Below are 23,064 nucleotides of genomic sequence, written 5' to 3'. Positions count from 1 at the left end.
CATAACCAAAAGAGACAAGAAAAGGGCCCATGAAATCTATGTCCCAGACATCAAACACCTCACAAAATAGCATGGGTTGCTGAGGCATTTGTTGTCGCCATGTAAGTGCACTTCCTGCTCTCTGACACTGCTCACAAGTGCTACAAGTCTTCCACGCATCTTTAAAGATGGTGGGCCAATAAAAGCCACAGTCAAGCACTTTGCGAGCTGTCCTTTGAACACCCAGATGACCTCCCGGTGCAGAAGAATGACAGAACTGCAGGACTGAGTCAATCTCATGATTTGGAATGCATCGTCTAATGACCTGATCACTACACAATTTCCACAAGTAGGGGTCATGATGTGAAGCTTACGGGGCAGAACGTTTGATATAGGCTACGAAGATTTGGATGACGCCACTTCCAGTGAAGGAAGATAAGTCAGGGTAGACGCCACAAGGATTACCTTGATAAGTCTGAGATTGGTTCAACAAGGAACCCAGAGAGAAGCTCTCACCAAATTTTATCAAAATGCCAAAAGTTTTTATTGAAAACAAAAACCAATACTTATAGTGTATCTGAACAAAAAGATAGAAATAGACATGGGCCTTCTAAACAGTTTGGGCCAAAATTACAATAAATAAAAATTATAACTAAAAAACATTTAACTTGGGCCTTCAAATTAGTTTGGGCCTTCAACAATAATTAATAGTCTTGGTAGTGCCTTTGTCTCTGGGCCTTCATCTTTCTCCACTCGGGGGCTTTGTCCTTCTCCACTTGGGCCTTTGCCCTTCTCCACTTGGGCCTTTAGCATGCATTTGGCCAATTTCAGGATTCTCATCATTCCCTCCTTCTTGGATAACATTTGCCCTCAAATGTCCAGGATCATCACCGGGTTCAAGTACCACTTCCTTCCTTTTCTTGTTGGCTTGCTTGGCATAGCTTTCATTCTTCTTTGCAATTCGCACCTTCACTTGGTCATACAATCTTTTCACATACTCCACTTTGGCCTGTGCATCCTTATGCTAAGTCTCTTGGGGCTTGCTATTGTAAGTTGGCCTGTTAGGCAATGAAGCTTCTGGAAGGAGATCAACTTGATGTTCTATGCTTCTTGAAGGTGGCAGTCCATGAGGAATCTCCTTGGGAAAGACATCTTTAAATTCCTGCAATAAGGGTTGAACACTAGGAGAAACATAAATAGTTAACTGATTAGAATTATCACTCTCTCTCTCTTGTGTATCACTCCATCTCTCCTTGTGTATCACTCTTCCTTTTTCTATTCCTCTGTGATGCCTCACTATTGTCTCTCTCTTGTTCTCTCTTTTCTCTCCTTCTGATTTGGTCATCACACACTTCTCTGAGGGATAGAGGTTTATGAATAATTTTCTAGTCATGGTGCTGGGAAGAAATCTTGTTGGTGAAGCCATCATGCACTGCTTTGGTGTCCTCTTCAATGTTGGCCCTCACTAGTGCCATCTCCATCTCCTTGTCCTCAACAATCAAACTTCCCTGGGATAACCTCTGGAGTTTCTGTCGCATGGTTCTACTGTAGCTAGTTGGAACATACCTCTTTCGCATAACCCTTCTCATCTCAGTCCATGTATCTATCTCCCGCCCTTCTTCTCTCTTCATCTCTCTTTGATTTTTCTTCCACCAAACAAGGGCATAGTCTGAGAATGTAGCTGCTGCTAACTTCACCTTCTGCTCTTCCGGATAATCATTGTAGGAGAATGCATGCTGAATCTTCATCTCCCAGGTAAGGTAGGCATTTGGGTCACTCCTACCTTTAAAAGAGGATACATTGAGTTTTACTCCCTCAATTCTGTCTTGCCCCTCTATTCGATTCGATCCATCATTGACCCTTCTGTTGCCACCATAAGGTCTCCCAGCATTTGGATTCATTTGGTGCTCTAGTCCTTCTATTCGCCTGTAGAGCTCTTCATTGTTACGTTTCAACAAACGTTGCATTTGTGTAGTCATCGCGTCCAGTAATAAGCGCTGAAATCCGTCCAGTTGATGATATACACCACCATTGTCACCACCAGCTCCTGCCATGATTAAGGAACAAAGAATTTTGCAGTAATTTAAAAAAAAGATTCAGGACCTCACCACACTCTACTCACGTGTTTCTCTCTTTGATGGTAGTTCACTCGTGTTTGATGCTCTCAATATAGGCTTTTGTGTGATGTTTTCACTCTTGCCTTTTACCACTCACTCCCTCTTAAGTTCCTGGATGAATCAAATTAGACACACAAAGTATATAACAGGAAAGACAGTTTAATTATCACAGACTGTGTAGCAGATTTAATTTGGATAACAAATCAGATTTGATTTTGGTTAACAAATTAGACTTGATTTGGATTTAGATTTGATTTGGATAACAAATTAGACTTGATTTGGATAGTAGATTGGATTTTATTTGGATAACAGATTAGACTTGATTTGATTTGGATAACAAATTTTGATTTGATTTGATTTGGATAACAGATCAGATTTGGATAACAAATTAGATTTAATTTGGATAACAGATATGATAACAAATAAGATAATAGATAGGATAACAGATAAGATAACAGATATGACAAGTAAACTTCAAATGCTCATAACTTTTGCTACGGTTGTCCGTTTGAGGCCCACTATATATTAAAACGCTCAGAATTCAGAGGAGAATCTAGAAAAAGGGATTTGATCCACGATTTTCTTTCCAAAAAAACACCTCTAAATGCCTCAATTTCGTGTTCAAAGATCAAACACCCACTTTTTTTTTTTCAAATTTTTTTGCAATTTTTTTGTCACAAAGTGTGAAAGACACAAGAAATAAGAACGTGACAAGAACAAGAATAAGAACGCAAATAACAGAACACAAGAAGCAAACAAAAACGAAACAAGATGCAAACAAGAACGCAAATAACAGAACAAGGACAAAAACACGAACCTAGACAAATTACAAAGAAAAAAAATAGGATAGGATAGGATAGGATAGAACCTGTATCAAGAGTCGAAGCTCTGATACCAGATGATGCAAACCTTATGGGGCAGAACGTTTGATACAGGCTACGAAGATTTGGATGACGCCACTTCCAGTGAAGGAAGATAAGTCAGGGTAGACGCCACAAGGATTCCCGTGATAAGTCTGAGATTGGTTCAACAAGGAACTCAGAGAGAAGCTCTCACCAAATTTTATCAAAATGCCAAAAGTTTTTATTGAAAACAAAAACCAATACTTATAGTGTATCTGAACAAAAAGATAAAAATAGACATGGGCTTTCTAAACAGTTTGGGCCAAAATTACAATAAATAAAAATTATAACTAAAAAACATTTAACTTGGGCCTTCAAATTAGTTTGGGCCTTCAACAATAATTAATAGTCTTGGTAGTGCCTTTGTCTCTGGGCCTTCATCTTTCTCCACTTGGGCCTTCATCCTTCTCCACTCGGGGGCTTTGTCCTTCTCCACTTGGGCCTTTGCCCTTCTCCACTTGGGCCTTTAGCTTGCATTTGGCCAATTTCAAGATTCTCATCAGGTCATCCCAAATAAAATGCTTAGCATCACTTTTAATTTTATCTTTTTGAGCCTTAGATGCTAAGGGAGGAAAAACAGAAGCAACTAAATAATTTACAATGTTAGCAAACCACGGAGTAGAAAAAGAATTAGAAATACTATACAATATATACAAATGATCATCCGGGAAATCATACCAAATGGGTGAGTCCTCAGCAGACACACATTCGATCTGACTCAAATGATCAACAACTAAATTTTGTGCTCCACTCCTATCACGGATCTCCAAGTCAAACTCTTGGAGCCAGAGCATCCATCGGATCTACCTAGGCTTTGAATCATCCTTCTTCAACAAGTACTTTAGAGCTGCATGGTTAGTATAACAATAATGCGAGTACCATGCAAATAAGAATGAAATTTTTCAAGAGCAAAAACTATGGCTAGTAGCTCTTTCTCAGTAGTAGTATAATTCGCTTGGGCAGCATCTAAAGTCCTAGAAGCATAATATATCACCCTAGGCAATTTATCAATTTTTTGAGAAAGGACAGCCCCCAATGCATAATTTGATGCATCACACATAAACTCAAAAGGGGCTATCCCGTCGGGTGCCTGGATGATGGGGGTGGTAGTCAGTGCTCTTTTGAGGCAATCAAAAGCCTCTTTGCATTTATCATTAAAGTCAAACTCCACCTTCTTTTGCAACAAGTTGGATAGTGGAAGGGCTACTTTGCTAAAATTTCTTATAAAGCGCCTATAGAATCCTGCATGACCAAGAAAAGATCGCACCTCTCGCACGCAAGAGGGGTAAGGCAATTGTGAAATAACAAATTTTTTTGCAGGATCTACTTCAATGCCCCTATTGGAAATAATGTGGCCTAAAACTATACCTTGCTCAACCATAAAATGACATTTTTCAAAATTTAGAACAAGGTTAGTTTCAATGCATCTATTCAAAGCCTTTTCCAGACTATCCAAACAAACATCAAAAGAGGATCCATATACAGTGAAATCATCCATAAACACCTCTATGCAATTTTCTAAAAGATCACTGAAAATACTGATCATGCATCGCTGGAAGGTACCAGGGGCATTGCACAGGCCGAAAGGCATCCTCCTATAGGCAAAAGTGCCGAAGGGGCAGGTGAATGTGTTCTTTTCCTGATCCTCAGGAGCAATAGTGATTTGCATATAAGCAGAAAAACCATCAAGGAAACAGTAGTGAGATTTACCTGCCAGGCGTTTAAGCATCTGGTCAATGAATGGCAGGGGAAAATGGTCCTTTTTGGTAATCTGGTTCAACATCCTATAATCGATGCAGACTCTCCAACTGTTCTACACCCAAGTAAGAATCAGCTCCTCCTTCTCATTTTTTATCACGGTGAGGCCGGTTTTCTTCGGGACTACCTGGACGGGACTCACCCATTGGCTGTCGGAGATAGGATAAATGATTCCAACTTGCAAAAGCTTGGTTACCTTCTTCTTCACTACATCAAGAATCACTGGGTCGAGTCTTCTCTGTGGCTGTCTTACTAGTTTAGCCCTATCCTCTAAATTTATCCGATGCATACATGTGGATGGGCTAATACCAGGAATGTCTGCTAGGGTCCAGCCTATAGCCTTCTTATGCTTCTTAAGAACTGATAACAACTTCTCCTCTTGCTCATCAGCAATGGAGGCATATATAATTACTGGAAAACTTTTGCTATAATCCAAGTAAGCATATTTTAAATTTGATGGCAGAGGCTTCAATTCTGGTGTGGGTGGCTGGATAGTGGTAGAAAGAGATGGTTTCTCAGCCTGTACCTCATAAAGAAAGTCAAAGGTATATGAACTTCATGAAGCATGGTTAGTTCTATCTGACTCTAGAAAATCAATCTCAAAAGGTAAAACATCACCAGACATGTAATCAATATCAAATTCAGATTCACTCTCAGCATCAAATTCAGACATATGATCAAATACAAATTCAGATTCAATGCATGAAGAGTGACAGGAATGCAGATTAGAATGAAGATCAGTCATGTATTCATCAACAATATGGTCAATTATTTCAGCACGGAATACAGAAAGATCTTCAGATGGGTGTTTCATAGCATCGAGAATATTAAAATGAACAGTTATATCACAAAACTCCATAGATAGTGTGCATGCATATACATCTATCTTAGTTTTAGCAGTTTTCATAAAAGGTCTGCCTAGAATGATGGGAACTGATCCTTGAGAAAATCCCTCCTCCATATTCAAAACATAAAAATCAATAGGGAAAATCAGTTCACCAACTCAAACTAAGACATCCTCTATGAAACCAACAGGATAGGCAACACTTCTATTAGCTAAATGAATCATCACATCAGTTGACTGCAAAGGACCAAGAGATAAAGAATTAAAAATAGACAGAGGCATAACACTAACAGAAGCTCCTAAATCTAGCATGGCATTGTCAAACTTACTGTTCCCTATAATACAAGGTATGCAGAATGTACCTGGATCCTTACATTTTTCAGGGATTTGGGGAACAAATTTACCGATCAATGCGGAGACATTTCTGCCCATGCTAATTCTTTCACTTCCTTTAAGCTTCTGCTTATGAGTGCACAACTCTTTCAAGAATTTAGCATATCTTGGAATTTGCTTTATTGCATTTAGCAGAGGTATGTTTACCTCTACTCTTCTAAATGTTTCCAAGATCTCCTTCTCTGCCTCTTCCATTTTTTTGTTGGAAATTGCTCTTGGAGGGAATGGAAGAGGGATATGCTACTGCTGTAAGTCAGAATTACTAGTAGAAGATTCACCTACATAGAAATTGTTAGGCAACTTACTCTTTAAATTTTTGTCATCATCTTTTTTTGGAGTAGAGTGAAGTTGGGCAAGTTCATTTGCGGATGAGAAAGAGGCTACTGGTTGAGGTCCTTGATACTGCTTTCTCGACCTCAATGTAATGGCACTCACATTTTTGGTATTCTAGACAGATTGAGAAGGCAGCTTGTCAGAGTTTTGTGATTGAGCTTGGTTCAGCTGGGTGGCCATCTGCCCCATCTGATTTGTTAAACTCTGAATTGAGGCTCTAGTCTCCTGCTGAAACTGCATGTTCTGTATTGTCATTTACCTCACTAATTCTTCCAATGAAGGTTGAGGAGGGGCCTCAGTAGTGGATTGTTGTCTCTGTTGATGCTGTTGTTGCAGTTGTTGTTGCACTGGGGGAGGAACGTATGGTCTACTTGGACCAGCAATATTTTGGAAGGAAGGAGCAGGCTGCTATTGTTGTTGTTGAGGGCTAGACCATTTGAGATTAGGGTGATTCCTCCATCCGGGATTGTATCTGTTGCTGGAGAGGTCATAATTGTTCTACTGTGGTTGATTTTGCTGCTGAGGTTGAGGAGGTATATTGTAGATGTTTGCAGCATAAGCTTCAGACTGTTCAATTACTCCAGATTGCTACACAGAAGGGCAAAGGTCTGTATGGTGGTCGACAGAGGAGCATAAACCACAGAGTCTTGCGACAGGTACAAATTTTTTATTCATGGCCAGTTGGGTTACCAAGTGATGCAATCCTACCTCGTAAGGGCATTGGATAGAAGACTCCAAGTAAATTGGGCCAGAGATCCAAGGGAAGGCCCTAGGGTTCTCATGAGCCTTAGGGTAGATTTCGGGCCCATGGGCTAAGTATGAGCCCGCTTATCTATGTAAATATTAGAATAGGTTTTTCCTTCTTTTGGGCCTTGTATTTTGGCCATTCTTGTAGTATAGGGTTTTAGCCTTGTATTTGAGGGCATTTTGGGTAGTCTTTGTAGTAGGGACTTTTTTTGTATTTTCATGTATTTTGTCAAGGAGGTGAGCTTAGTTTTTAGATGGGTGTGTGTAGCTAAGCTCTAACTTCTCAAGGAAGTTTTCTCAAAGAAGCTTCTCAAGGAAGTTTTCTTAAGAAAGCTTCGCAAGGAAGCTACCTAGTCTATAAATATAAGCATGTGTAACACTTGTTGTAACTTTGATGAATGAGAGTCTTGTGAGACACAACTCAAAGTTCAACTTCTCTCCCTTTTTCTTCCTTCAATTTCATGCTCCCCTCTCTCTTTCTCTCCTCTTTCTTTTCCTCCATTGAAGCATCATCTCCAAGCTTCTTATCCAAGGCTCATCTTGGTGGTGAAGCTCCTTCTTCCATGGCTTATTCCCTTGTGGATGGCGCCTCTTCTCACCTCTTCTTCTTTGTCTTCCGTTGCATCTCCATGGTGGAAAATCACCATTAAAGGACCTCATTGAAGCTCTAAGATCCAGCCTCCATAGAAGCCCCACAAGCAAACTTCCATCACCAAGTTAACCAAGGCGTCTAGTTTACCTTCAAGCTTCTTAGTTTCAGATGATGCAGCTGAGTTTGTGGCTACCTCATGCACTCCTCTAATGACTATAGCATGGCGCTAAACTGTTGGGAGTTGGAAGCCATCTTCTCAATTAAATTCATGGCTTCAGCAGGGTCATGTCTCCAAGGGCTCCACCACTGGCAGCATCTATCATACTTCTCTCCATGTTACTGAGTCCTTCATAAAAATATTGGAAAAGAAACTGCTCAGAAATCTGGTGGTGAGGGCAACTAGCGCATAGTTTTTTAAATCTCTCCCAGTATTCATATAGGCTCTCTCCATTGAGTTGCCTAATGCCTAAAGTATCCTTTCTGATGGTCATGGTCCTGGAAGCAGGGAAATTTTTTTCTAAGAATACTCTCTTGAGGTCATCCCAGCTCGTGATGGACCTTGGAGCAAGGTAATATAGCCAGTCCTTTGCCACTCCCTCTAAAGAATGAGGAAAGGCCTTCAGAAAGATGTGATCTTCTTGGACATTTGGAGGTTTCATGGTGGAGCAGACAATATGGAATTCTTTCAGATGTTTATGAGGGTCTTCACCTGCAAGACCATGAAACTTGGGCAACAAGTGGATCAGTCCAGTTTTAAGGACATATGGGATATCCTCATCAGGGTATTGAATGCACAAGCTTTCATAAGTGAAATCAAGTGCAGCCATTTCCCTTAGAGGCCACTCACGAGGTGGAGGTTGAGCCATATTTTTAGAATGCTCAAAATCAGGATGTTCAAAATCACCAACCACAGAATGCTCAGACTCACCAATAACAGAATGCTCAGGATGCTCAAAAGGTACAAAATGTTCAGGATAATCAAGATGCACACTATGCCTAACTAATATATGAAATGTCCTATCTATATCAGGATCAAAGGGTTGGAAGTCACCTGGATTGCCTCTAGTCATGCACTATATGCAGCAGTTCATGTGTTTCTCAAACAGGGCAAAAGAGGTGGGTTAAAACTACAACTATACTCAAACAATATCCAAATGAGCTAAAATTTTGTGAGAAACACCCTAAAATCATGAAAAGATAGCACAAAAATTTTTAGACAAAAAATCAAAGTCTAACTATGGAAACTACCTAAGGAAAGTTTAGAAAAATAAAACAATAAAACTTGAAAAATAAAAAAAAACTAGTAAACAGGAGATTTTGGCTAGATGGAGACCTTAGCCAGCCTGTGGCGGGATGCCACATTATGGGAAATTATTTTCTACCCCAAATACATATATAATAATAGTCATTCTAATACCCGAAGCGAAAGTTATGGCCGTTTGAAGTTTTGCTAAACGCAAGTTCTCAAATTTTTTGAATCTCTCAAATCTGGCCACACCAAGTGTTCCTGGTATTTTTCACACAAAATATGAGTTAAAAGAACCTACCACAACAAAATTCAGCCAAAAATAACAACCCTAACTATCAAAACAAAAATCGCCAATTAAATTGTAAGCAGCAGTCACTAATGTAATGCTGTGTGAACAGTAACACAAAATCAGTCGCTAATCCCGTCACTAAGCACTATCCACAGCAAAACATGAAACTGAAACAGGGGAAGCGCTGAACAAGGGGTACTACTAAATTGCAAAACAGAACATCAAATAAAACAGAACAACACACTAACACAACACGAACATACTAAACAAAAGAGTTAAACGTAAAACAACTAAACATAAAACACGAATCACTAACTATTATGAACTTTTGGACCACTACTCCCCGGCAACGGCGCCAAATTTGATTGAGGCCGTATCCAAATCAAATAAACATTAGAATGCAGTTACTAGGAAGTGATCCTAGGTCGTTTTCCAACGAGCAATGACTAGCCAAATGTTCATAATATGCTTCGTTATAACAGTAACAATTGGGGGGGGGGGTGTGTGTGTGTTTTGTGAATTTAAGAACAAGCAGATTGGAAAACGAAATTAATAGTATTAAAAACTTGTTGTTTCCTCTGATTCAGAAGCCATTCTCTTATCCTAGGTTATGAGGATTTCACCCCTGGTAGTTAACCACTTAATCCAACCCTAATTTAATTTACTAAGTGAAAATCAATTTAGGGTTGTCAATATATGATTAAGCAACACATACACCAATTAACCCCTTGTTCATTAAGCACGAACGTAATTTAAGCACAGTGGTAATTAATCGAACACGAAGCGTGCACAGATTAACAGAACGCATGTGGGTTAATTGGTGAAGGGAAAACCGATATGAGAGCAACATTAAAAACAGAACCTCAAAGAGAGTTATGCTTCTTCCTCAGAGGGAAACAACACTAGAAATTTAGCCTTCCATAAGTTCAAAAAAAGCAGAAAACATAAATGAAACTATAGATAGAAAACGAAAATGAAGCTAAAGGCAGAAAACGAAAATGAAGCTAAAGGTAGAAAACAAAAATGAAGCTAAAGGCAGAAGAAGGAACAAAAACGAAATTGCAATTAGAAGTAGAAAATCGAAAAATGCATTCACGTCAACAGTAATACAAAGCTAAAAACATAAAACCCTAAAACTCCATGCACTCAGCTTAGGTATTCTCTACTGAATAATAGAATAATCTGCATGAATCCCAAGGTTGTGCTATTTATAAGGGTCACTCAAAGTCACTGGGCCCGATTACATTATTTTGGCCTAAAACGAAATAAAAATACTAAATAAAAACTGAACGCAATAAAATGAAATTAGACGAAATCTAATAAAATTGTCTTCTCTCTTCAAGTCCAATCTGGCTCGGTCCAATTGCTTATAATTATCCTGGAATTGAATTAAAAACATCAAATTAGTCAAGTGGGCCCAATTGATAAAACTGAATAATAAATTTAACAATTAGAGTAAATCAGTAATTAAATTGGTGACAAAAAGGGTTAAGAAATAGGAGAAAATAATGACACATCAACGCTACTTGCAGGAGGCGCAACACAGAGAGAATTATAAAATTTTTGTAGGACTTAGAAGCAGTAGCAACTCTAGGAGAAGAACCTCAATCTTCCGAGGCGTCTTCTAGCTTTCCTATTCCAGGGCAATCTCATACAGATTTAATTGAAGAAGTTATTATGGCTGAAGAGCCAAAAAGAGTGACCCGGGAAGATTACTCAAATTCCGCTGTGCCGCAATTCTTTTCCAGTATAGAGCGGCTAGAGGTTCAGGCACAAACAATCACTTACCCTCCTTCTTTGATACAACTAATTCAAAATAATCTGTTTCATGGTCTACCAAATGAAGACCCATACGCACACTTGGCTACTTACATTGAAATATGCAATACTATTCGATTGGCTGGTGTGCCTGAAGATGCAATTCAATTGAGCTTTTTTTCATTCTCATTGTCTAGAGAAGCTAAGAGGTGGCTTCACTCGTTCAAAGGCAGCAGTCTTAAGACTTGGGATGAAGTGGTTGAGAAATTTCTGAAGAAGTATTTCTCGGAGTCTAAGATTGCAGAAGGAAAAGCAGCCATCTCTTCTTTTCACCAATTTCCAGATGAATCCTTGAGTGAGGCCTCAGAAAGATTCTGTTGTCTATTGAGAAAGACACCCACTCACGGATTCTTAGAACCGATTCAGCTCAACATTTTTATTGATGGGTTAAGGCAACAGTCCAAGCAACTATTAGACCCTTCTGCTAGGGAAAAAAAAGTTGAAGACCCCCAAAGAAGCCATGGATCTTATTGAAAATATGGTTGCAAGTGACATTGCTATTTTCAGAGATAGAGCCCACGTACCAACAAAGAAAAGTCTTCTGGAACTTACATCGCAGGATGCGTTGTTGGCACAGAACAAGTTGTTGTCAAAGCAATTAGAAGTATTTACCGAAACACTAAGTAAGTTGCCAACTCAAATACATTTTGCACAATCTTTACCATCTACTGTTTTACAGGTTGCAGGGTGTGCCATCTGTGGTGGAGCTCACAATTCTGGCTGTTGTATCCCCAATGAAGAACCAACTCATGAAGTCAATTATACGGGGAACCAACCAAGGAAAAATTTCAATGCAAGTGGATATTCTGGGTTTCAGCATGGCCAGCCATATAATTCACAGCAGGGACAGTGGAGGAATCACCCTGGAAACCAGTTCAACAAAGACTAGGGTGGTCCATCTAACAGGCCACAACAACAAGGACCTAGTCTCTATGATTGAACAATGAAGCTGGAATAGACTATAGCTCAATTTATGCAGGTTTCTATGTCTAACCAGAAGAGCACGGAGTTTGCCATAAAGAATTTGGAAGTCCAAGTGGGCCAGCTCACAAAGAAAAAGGCTAATAGGCCGTCAAGCAGCTTTACTGCAAACACTGAGAAGAATCCGAAGGAAGAGTGTAAAGCTGTAATGACAAGGAGCAGAATGGCAATTCAGGCTGATGAAGGTAGAGCTGAAAAGAAGGTGGAGGGATATAAACAACAGTCAGCAGCTGAGCCGACACTGGAACCAGTTTCTGATTTTGTTGAACTTGAGGAAGTTGTGGAAGATGAAGATGACCAACAGGAGAGAGAGACACCAATAAAAAAGAGTGAAATAGGAATAAAGATGAAGGAAGAACAAGAAAAAGAAAAACGAAAAGAAAAAGAAGAAGTAGAAAAAGAAAAAAATCAGAAAAATGAAAAAGAAAAAGAGAAGGTTGATGAGGAGAAAAAGAAGGGCAAGAGTGAGGCTGAACGAGAGAAGAAGAAATAGACTACTCCTACTGAAGGCATGAAAGTACCATACCCTTTGGTACCTTCCCGGAAAGACAAGGAAAGACACTTAGCCAGATTTCTTGACATCTTTAAGAAACTGGAAATTACTTTGCCTTTTGGAGAGGCTTTCCAACAAATGCCCATCTATGCCAAATTTTTAAAAGACATGTTGACCAAGAAGAACCGGTACATACATAGTGATACTATTATAGTGGAAGGTAATTGTAGTGCAGTCATTCAACGCATCCTTCCTCCAAAGCACAAAGATCCTAGAAGTGTCACTATACTGTGTTCCATTGGCGAGGTTGCTGTGGGTAAAGCTCTCATAGACTTGGGAGCTAGTATCAATTTAATGCCTCTCTCCATGTGCCAGAGACTTGGAGAGATAGAGATAATGCCCATACGCATGACCCTCTAGTTGGCAGTTCGATCCATTGCTAGACCATAAGGAGTGATTGAGGATGTGTTGATTCAGGTCAAGCAGCTTGTATTTCCTGTAGATTTCAGGGTTATGGATATAGAGGAGGATCCTGACATTCCCATAATCTTAGGACGTCCTTTCGTGTCCACGACCAACTGTATAGTAGATATGGGGAAAGGCAAGTTAGAATTGGGTGTGGAGGATCAGAAAGTCTCATTCGACTTATTTGAAGCAATGAAGCACCCAAATGATAAGAAAGCTTGCTTTGATCTGGACAAGGTAGAACAAGAAATAGAATTAGCTGCTACAGCCATGGTACTGCACTCTCCTTTGGAAAAAGCATTGATTAATCATGTAGAATGTCTGACTAAAGAGGAGGAATATGAAGTGCAGACTTGTATTAAAAAGTTGGATGGTGCAGGAGAAAATTCTGAGGGACATACTGCATTGGAAGAATTGAAGAACGGTGGGCAAATAGAAAAACCAAAAGTAGAATTGAAGACCTTGCCTGCACATTTGAAGTATGTATTTTTGGAAGACAATGACTCCAAACCAGTGATTATTAGCAGCTCATTGAAGAAAACAGAAGAAGATCAGCTGGTGCAGATTTTGAAGAGACACAAAGCTGCAATTGGATGGCACATATCTGACTTGAAAGGAATAAGTCCATCTTATTGCATGCACAAAATCAATATGGAAGCTGATTATAAACCAGTGAGACAACCTCAAAGAAGACTGAACCCAATCATGAAAGAAGAGGTGCGTAAGGAGGTGCTTAAGTTGTTGGAAGCAGGCCTTATTTACCCCATCTCGGATAGTGCATGGGTTAACCCTGTGTAGGTTATCCCCAAGAAAGGAGGTATGAAAGTCATTAAAAATGATAAAGATGAGTTAATATCCACAAGGACTATCACCGGGTGGATAATGTGCATTGACTATCGAAAGTTGAATGATACCACTCGGAAGGACCATTATCCATTTCCTTTCATGGACTAGATGCTTGAAAGACTCGCAGGGCAATCCTATTATTGTTTTTTGGATGGGTATTCTGGCTATAATCAGATTGGTGTAGATCCCAAAGATTAAGAAAAAACTATTTTCACCTGCCCTTTTGGTCTATTCGCATATCGGTGCATGCCTTTGGTCTGTGCAATGCCCCAGCTACATTTTAGAGGTGTATGAGGGAAATTTTTTTTGATATGATGGAAAAATGCATTGAAGTTTTCATAGATGATTTCTCTGTTTTTGGGCCATCTTTTGAGGGGTGCCAATCAAATCTTGAAAGAGTATTACAAAGATGTGAAGAGTCCAATCTAGTTCTCAATTGGGAGAAATGCCATTTCATGGTTCAAGAAGGAATAGTGCTGGGACATAAAATTTTAGTAAGGGGAATAGAGGTGGACAAGGCAAAGATTGATGCAATTGAGAAACTTCCTCCTCCAATGAATGTCAAGGGAGTGAGAAGTTTCTTAGGACATGCAGGGTTCTATAGGCGATTCATAAAAGATTTCTCAAAAGTCGCCAAACCACTTAGCAATCTGTTGAATAAAGATGTTGCTTTTGTGTTCAATGAAGAGTGCATGGAAGCATTTAATGATCCTGAAAACCAGATTAGTGTCTACTCCAGTAATTACAACACCAGATTGGGGACAAGAATTTGAGTTGATGTGTGATGCGAGTGACTATGCTGCAAGTGCAGTGCTTGGACAACGAAAGAGAAAAAATTTCCATGCTATATACTACGCCAGCAAGGTTCTAAATGGTGCACAGGTGAACTATGCTACCATAGAAAAAGAAATGTTGGCAATTGTCTATGCACTTGAAAAGTTCAGATCTTATTTGGTAGGCTTAAGAGTTATCATCTACACCGATCATGCAGCTATTAAATATTTTCTCAACAAGGCTGATTCCAAACCCAGATTGATAAGATGGATCTTGCTGTTGCAAGAATTTGATTTGGTGATTCGGGATAAAAAAGGATCGGAAAATGTTGTAGCTGACCATTTGTCTAGATTGGTGAATGAGGAAGTCACATCGAAAGAAGCTAAAGTTAGAGATGAATTCCCTGATGAATCATTATTCTTGGTGAGTGAGAGACCTTGGTTTGCCAATATGACCAACTTCAAAGCTGCAGGAATCATCCCAAAGGACTTAACTTGGCAGCAGAGGAAGAAATTCTTACATGATGCTCGATTCTATATCTGGGATGATCCATACTTGTTCAAGATAGGAGCAGACAATATCCTACGCAGATGTGTGACACAAGAAGAGGCCAAGAACATATTATGGCATTGCCACAATTCTCCACGTGGTGGCCATTATGGTAGAGATAAGACGGCGGCCAAGGTTTTGCATTTTGGATTCTTTTGGCCCACGCTTTTCAAAGATGCTCACTAGCATGTGCAACACTGTGATCAATGTCAGAGGATGGGGGGTATATCATGAAGAAATGAAATGCCTCTACAGAATATTATGAAGGTTGAGGTATTCGATTGCTGGGGGATTGATTTTGTAAATCCCTTCCCTTCATTTTTTGGCAATGAATATATACTAGTGGTTGTTGACTATGTCTCTAAATGGGTTGAAGCAGTGGCTACCCCGCATAATAATGCTAAGACTATCGTAAAGTTTCTGAAGAAGAACATTTTCTCAAGATTTGGGGTGCCCAGAATTCTGATTAGCGATGAAGGCACACACTTCTGCAATAATCAGCTACAGAAGGTGTTGAAGCAGAACCTTATCACCCCCAGACCAATGGGCAAGCAGAAGTATCGAACAGGGAATTGAAAAAGATTTTGGAGAAGACTGTAGCTTTTACTAGAAAGGACTGGTCTATCAAATTAGATGATGCTTTATGGGCACACAGAACAACATTCAAGACTCTGATAGGATTATCTCCATTTCAGATGGTGTATGGCAAGTCTTGTCACTTACTAGTGGAGATGGAATATAAAGCATATTGGGTTTTGAAGTTTTTGAACTTGGATGAAGCCACATCCAGAGAACAAAGGAGGCTGTAGCTTTTGGAGTTGGAAGAGATGAGATTAACTGCTTATGAATCTTCAAAGCTGTATAAAGAAAGGATAAAAAAGTATCATGATAAAAAGCTGCTCAAGAAGGACTTTCAGCCAGGACAACAGGTGTTGCTTTTCAACTCAAGACTTAAATTGTTTCTTGGAAAGCTTAAATCGAAATGGTATGGACCATTTACCATCAAGAAAGTCCAACCATATGGAGCAGTGGAGCTTTGTGATCCTCAATCTAAAGATCCTGACAGGACATGGGTAGTGAATGGACAAAGGTTGAAGCAATATCATGGTGGAGCTATGGAAAGATTGAACACTATTCTACAATTCAAACCAGGATAACAGGATGATGCGTCAAGCTAATAACGTTAAAAGAGCGCTTATTGGGAGGCAACCCAACTTTTCTTTCCCTTTTTTCTTTTTCATTCTATATCTCTTGCATGTAGTTAGGATAGTTGCTTATGATTGTGATTAATTTTTCAGCTTGTTTAGTAGTGAACAAGGGGGCTTTTAAGCCTTGGTGAAGAGATGGACAGAAAAGACTTAGAATTTTTTTTTTCAGTTGTCCATCCACTAAGCGCAACCCTTGTGCTAAGCGCCATGTCTTCACACGCTAAGCCTGAGCTTGCTCGTGCTAAGCGCATAGACCCCTGGCTAGTTGGCTGAATAGTTCAGCTAAGTGCACATCACTGCGCTAAGCCCAACATCTTCACTGGAAGTGAACTTCGAGCAGTGGGCTTAGCGGAGATGATGCGCTAAGTGCCACTCCTTCTCTGGAAAAATCTTTTGTAGTAGCACTAAGCGCGCTGTCCTGAGCTAAGCCTCATATCCATTCTGGAATTGAACTTTCACGAGTTGGGCTTAGCGGAAGGATGCGCTAAGCGTCAATCCCTTACTATTTTTGAAATGCTTGGAAATGCACTTAGCACCCCAGTTGCGCTACGTCTGAACTACTCTCTGTAAGTTGAACGTTGATTGCGCGCTAAGCCTTTCATCTCAGGCTAAGCGCATATTGCAGAAAAATTTTGTGTTGCAGCCAGTCCTCTCTGGAATTTGAAACTTCAAGTTGGGCTTAGCGCGAGGTTAGGCTAAGTGCATGGGCTTTAAACTCAAACATCATGTTGGCACGCTAAGTGCAACTATGCGTTAAGCACGCCAAACGAAAATGCTAAAATAAAATAGAACTGCCATAGGCAGTTACCTTTACATCTCAGAGTTTTTGCTTCCTTTTGTTGTGCTTACCTGTGCTTGTGTTCTTATTGCTGCTGCACTTTGAAGCTTCTTTCTGCATCTTCCTTGCTTCTTCCTACACTCCATCATAATCCAAGTAAGTAGTGCTTTATTTTCATTTCCATTTTCATACTTTTAACCTTAGGATAGACAATTTGTTGCTTTGTTAGCTTGCATTGCTGTTCAGGTTAGGGTTTCTAGCTTTAGGGTTTGCTATTTTAGGATTTAGGTTGAGTTGTAAGCCCATTAGGGACAATGCTGCTAAAAGGGGTGAGGACCCTTGTGTTTCTGCTGGAAATCGCGACGAACGCACTAAGCGCGCCTGCTGCACTTAGCCTGTTCATCACAGTTGTTAAATTTTTCGGATTTCCAGATGATCGCGCTAAGTTGACCATGTCGCGCTAAGCACGTTCATCCCTGCTGATGAACAAAAACGATGAGTACGCTAAGCGCGTTTATGCGCTAAGATTCACTAGTGTTTCAGACACTTAGAATTTTTTTTATTTTTGGATCAGCGCTAAGCCTGACCTATCAGGCTAAGAGCCACTTTGCTTCTATTTTTAAACCTTTGTATAAGGCTAAGCACAGCCTGCTGCGCTAAGCCCTTGTTATGTTTCATGTAGGTTGAGTTAAGCGCGCCCTGCTGCGCTAAGCCCAACTCTCTTACTGTCTTTAAGCTTTTGTAATCAGGCTAAGCGTGCCCTATGCGCTAAGCATAAGTGTCATTCTGGTGAGGCTGAGCTAAGCGTGCCCCGCTGCGCTAAGCTCAAGTCCTCTGTTGTTTCAAAAATTGTAGATTTAGGCTAAGCCCAGCATGTTGCGCTAAGCCTAATTTGCAGAAAAACATTTTATGTGTCTTCAGGATAAGCGCATGTCTGTCGCGCTTAGCCCATGGGTAAATTTGCATAAGGTGTGCTAAGCCCAGCATGCTGCACTTAGCGCCCAGTCCAATTTTCAATTTTATTTTTCTGTTTTTGTTGAATAACCCTGTTTAACCCTATTGTTTGATCTAATTTTTTTCAGATGGCTTCTAGGAAGAGAAAGGCACCTACCTTAGCATCCCGGGCCTGCTATGACCGCCATAGATTCACATCTCAAGAGGCTTGGGATCGCTACTCTGATATTGTTATTGGCAGGAAAATATTGCCTGAGAGGAATGTCATGCCCTATTACACTGAGTTTGATGAATTCACTAAAGAACTTGAATGCAGGAATTGGCACAAGGAGTTGACAAACTTCATGGATGGCATCATTGATGTGGCCATTGTGAAGGAGTTCTATGCTAACCTCTATGATCCCGAGGATAAATCACCTAAGCAGGTGAGGGTGAGAGGTCATTTGGTGAAGTTTGATGCATACACTCTGAACACTTTCTTGAAGACCCTTGTGATAATTGAGGAGGGGGAAGAGCTGTCTGTCTACTCTAGGTTTGCTTTACTGAGGACAGATCCTCAGGAATTGGCAGCAAAACTATGCATCCCAGGTAAAGGATTCGAGCTCAATGCTGATGGACTGCCATTAAAAATCCTGAGGATGAATCTGACGACCCTGGCTCAAACCTAGGGCGTTCTTCCATTTTCAAACCTAGCCCCTACCTCTCATACTTCCGACATCACTCTTGATAGGGCCAGGGTGATATATGGCATCATCCAGAAGATGGATATGAATGTTGGTTACATCATCTCCAGTCACATTTCTTTTATTGCACAACATGACTCCTCTAGGCTGAGTTTCCCCGCCCTTATCACTGCTTTATGCAAGGCCAGGGGAGTCACTTCTGATTCATTGACAATTAAGAGCCTTGGTCTAGCCATTAATGTGGCATATGTGAAGATAAACTATTGGAACCTCGATGATCCCACTGTTACTTTCAGAGGGCCTCGCAAGGCCAAGGGGAAGAGGTCAGAGGTTCTCCCATCTTCTGAGATTCCCCCTTCTGCAGCTCCTTCATCTTCTGATATTCCTCCTATACCAGCTTCAACTCCCACTCCCTTACCAGCTCCTCCTACAGGACCATCCTCCTTCACATCTAAGACATTATTGGCCATGTTGCAGAGCCTTCATAAATGCCAGGTTATTATCATGCAGAGCTTACAGAGCTTCTGTTAGACAAGTGGCCTCAGATATCTTAAGAAGGGGGGTTGAATTAAGATATTACAAACTATTTCCCCAATTAAAACTATTTCACTTTCTATTCAAGTTACAAATTCCCTTAACAATGAACTCTTAAATAATGATTCAAATAGAACAATCTGAATATAAACATAAAACAATAATAAATAAAATTGTTTAAGAGAAGAGAAAGTGCAAACTCGGATTTATACTGGTTCGGCCACACCCTTGTGCCTACGTCCAGTCCCCAAGCAACCCGCTTGAGAGTTCCACTATCTTGTAAAATCCTTTTACAAGTTCTGAACACACAAGGACAATCCTTCCTTTGTGTTCAGAATTCTTTTACAACAAGAGACCCTCGGTCTCTTAATCCCTTAGAGAATTTAGAAAGAAGAGAAGAATGAATCTCTCTTGAAAGAGATAGATTTTACAATCTGAGCACTCAAATGATTCCTTATTGAATTGCAAGTGTATTGGCCAAGGAATTCTTAAGAGGATAAAATGATTTTGCTCTTTGAGAGAATAAACACTTGTTGTTCTGAAAAACTCTCAGCAAATTCGTGTTTCAAGTCACATATATATAGACCTTTAGTGGTCATGTAAAAACCATTTGAGAAGATGTGACTCTTCGAAATAATTTTCTGAAACTCTTCTCTGGTAATCGATTACAGCTTTTAAAATTTGAATTAAAACGTTTATTAACTGCTGGTAATCGATTACCAATATTGTGTAATCGATTACACAGTCTAAAATTTGAATTCAAATATTTAGTAGCTGTTGTAAATCATTTTTGGCCACTGGTAATCGATTACATCCTCTGGTAATCGATTACCAAAGAGTAAATCTCTTGAAAAACACTTTTTAACTTAAATTACTTGGCCAAACCTTTTGCTATATCAATTAGGAATTCCCTTCCTAAAATACTAGTGATCATCTTGATGTTGTGACTTGTATTCTTGAATCATTGTCTTGAATTTAAACTTGAAAAGCGCATTTGCATCATTTGCATCAAATTATCATGATCATCATCAAAACACCAAAGTCATTTGCTTATACAATCTCCCCCTTTTTGATGATGACAATATAAGTCCTGAAATCAAGATACAAGCAAACAATGTATATGTATAAAATTGACGTTCACTCCCCCTATGTTTTGGAATTGATGATCACTTGATTTCTAAGCTTTTTCTAAGCTTCTACACCCCCATTACACCCCATTTTTCTCCCCCTTTGGCAACATCAAAAAGCCAAAGTACATGGGAATCAAAACAGATATAATAATGAAGTGGACAAAGATCAATTATAAATTATAAGTCATAACCAACCAACAACATAAACAAGACATAACCAAAATAAAATCCAATCAGTTCAAAAATTCAAAAACACATAGTATCAAAACATCAAAGTCTAAAATCCAAATACTAAAAGAAAAATAAAGTACTGAAAACTATAATCTAAATATCATAGCCAAAATACACGGCTTATATGAAACATAGAATTATAAACTAAAGTCTACGAAGGTGGAGGTGGTGGTGGAAGATCGAAACTCTGACGAATGTAACCCACATCTTCTTCAAGCTGTGTGAGACGGATATCCATTCGGGCAAAGCGAGTATCCAACGAGTCGAAACGTTCACCAACATAAGAACGAAGACCCCGTAACTCGAAAATAACTTCAGTCATGAGGGCTGAATCATCTCGCTGAGGAGGAGGAGAAGGAGTACGCTCATCTTGAGGAGGGAGTGCGTCTTTCTTCAGCCATTGACCATTCCGATCCTTACGGTATCCAAAGGAAGTCACTGCACCAGCACCAATTGCAAAGGAACGCTTGACTTGAACGAATGGTTCATCATCAAGTGGAATTTGAAAATGACGCAGAAACAAAGTTATCAATTGAGGGTAAGGGAGAGGTGCATTGGCCCGTAATGCCTTATGCATTCGGTACCGAACCAAGTGAGCCCACTCGATCTGACGATCGGTAAGGAAAGCCCACATCAGAATCAAATCCTCCTCAGAGGCTTGTGCCAAATTTGAAGACCGGGGAAGAAAAATTCTAACAATTATATAGTGCATGATGTGATTATCAAATGTTAATGACCTGACCAACAATCTACCGGTCATTTCAGCCTGGTCATTACAGACCATACGGCGAGCATCATGACTAGAATAATCAAATTTCCAGTCATCAACAATGGTGCCCTCAAAAGGTGCACCTTGACTGGGTAAATGAGTTAAAGAAAAGAACAATGATTGATCAATGATCATGGGAATACCATGCACCTCAAAAGAAATAATGCCATCCTGAATTTTTAAATTGCAGTAGAAGACCTTGACAAGTTCAGGATAATGTGGCAATTTTAAAGACATGAAATCAACCAAGCCAGAATTTTGAAACACTTGATAGCAATCAAACGTTTCATCATTAAAGAAATCTACGTCTAGGTACTTAGGGTCTAAGATGATCCTAGAAGAAAATTGAGAAAGGTACCGTAGACGCTGATCATCGGATGAAAACAAAGTGGATGATCTTGGAGATGACAAAGAGGAATGAATAGGTGCTGTGGGTGCTTCGGATGGTTCGTGGCGGCGATGGGCAGCAGCAGCGGCGGCGGAGGATGATCCCTTTCTCTTCTTCGATGGTTCTGCCATTTGATGAAGTTTTAGTGAATTTCAATCGGTGGAAGTGAAAGAGGAGTGAAAAAGAGGAAGATTGGGCTTTACGGGACGTGTTTTGGTGAAGATTTGAGTAAGATACGAAGGTTTGAAGATATAGGGATGGAGGAGGCACGAGGAGAAGCTTTGGCTGCACAACAACACTGGTTTCGTAGGTATTTATAGACGAGGACGAGTTGTAATCGATTACAAGGCTTGGTAATCGATTACAGGAGTAATAAGCCTTCTGGTAATCGATTACAGGATGTTGTAATCGATTACCAGAGCATAAACTAGGCTAGTTTCTAAAAAAACTACCTATGTCTATGCTAAATACATCTAATGTTATTAATTATCACTACTAATGCATTTAATTCAATCATTCAAACATCAAACACACAGGAATTCATAAATCTATCATAATAACAAGAATTTAAATAAGATCAATCAAAGTAACATACTTAACATAAACAATCAATCATAAAAATAAATTTATCAATCAATCCTTATTTATCTAAATCACTGATATCTAAGAGGCCTAATTCCCTTCTAATAGAGAAGAATTTTTCTTTGGGGAGAGGTTTTGTGAAAATATCAGCAAGTTGATTCTTAGTATCAACAAACTCTAACACACAATCTCCCTTTAGAACATGATCTCTTAGAAAATGGTGCCTAATTTCTATATGTTTAGTTCTAGAGTGTTGAACTGGATTTTTGGAAAGATTAATTGCACTTGTATTATCACATCTAATAGGTATATGGTCAAGAAGGATTCCATAGTCAGAAAGTTGTTGCTTCATCCATAGGATTTGTGCACAACAACTGCCGGCAGAAATATATTCCGCTTCTGCAGTGGATAAAACAACACTATTTTGTTTCTTACTATGCCAAGAAACTAGAGCAGAACCAATGAACTGACAAGTTCCACTTGTGCTCTTTCTATCTGTTTTAGAACCGACAAAATCTGCATCAGAATATCCAATTAAGGTGCATGTGGAATTTCTAGGATACCATAAACCTATGTTTATAGTGCCTACTAAATATCTTATGATTCCTTTAACAGCACTAAGATGTGATTGTTTAGGATTTGATTGAAATCTAGCACACATACATACACTAAACATTA

Source organism: Glycine max, chromosome 14 (assembly GCF_000004515.6).
Source record: "Glycine max cultivar Williams 82 chromosome 14, Glycine_max_v4.0, whole genome shotgun sequence".
In the NCBI taxonomy this organism is placed as follows: domain Eukaryota; kingdom Viridiplantae; phylum Streptophyta; class Magnoliopsida; order Fabales; family Fabaceae; genus Glycine; species Glycine max.
This window is presented reverse-complemented; position numbering follows the sequence as displayed.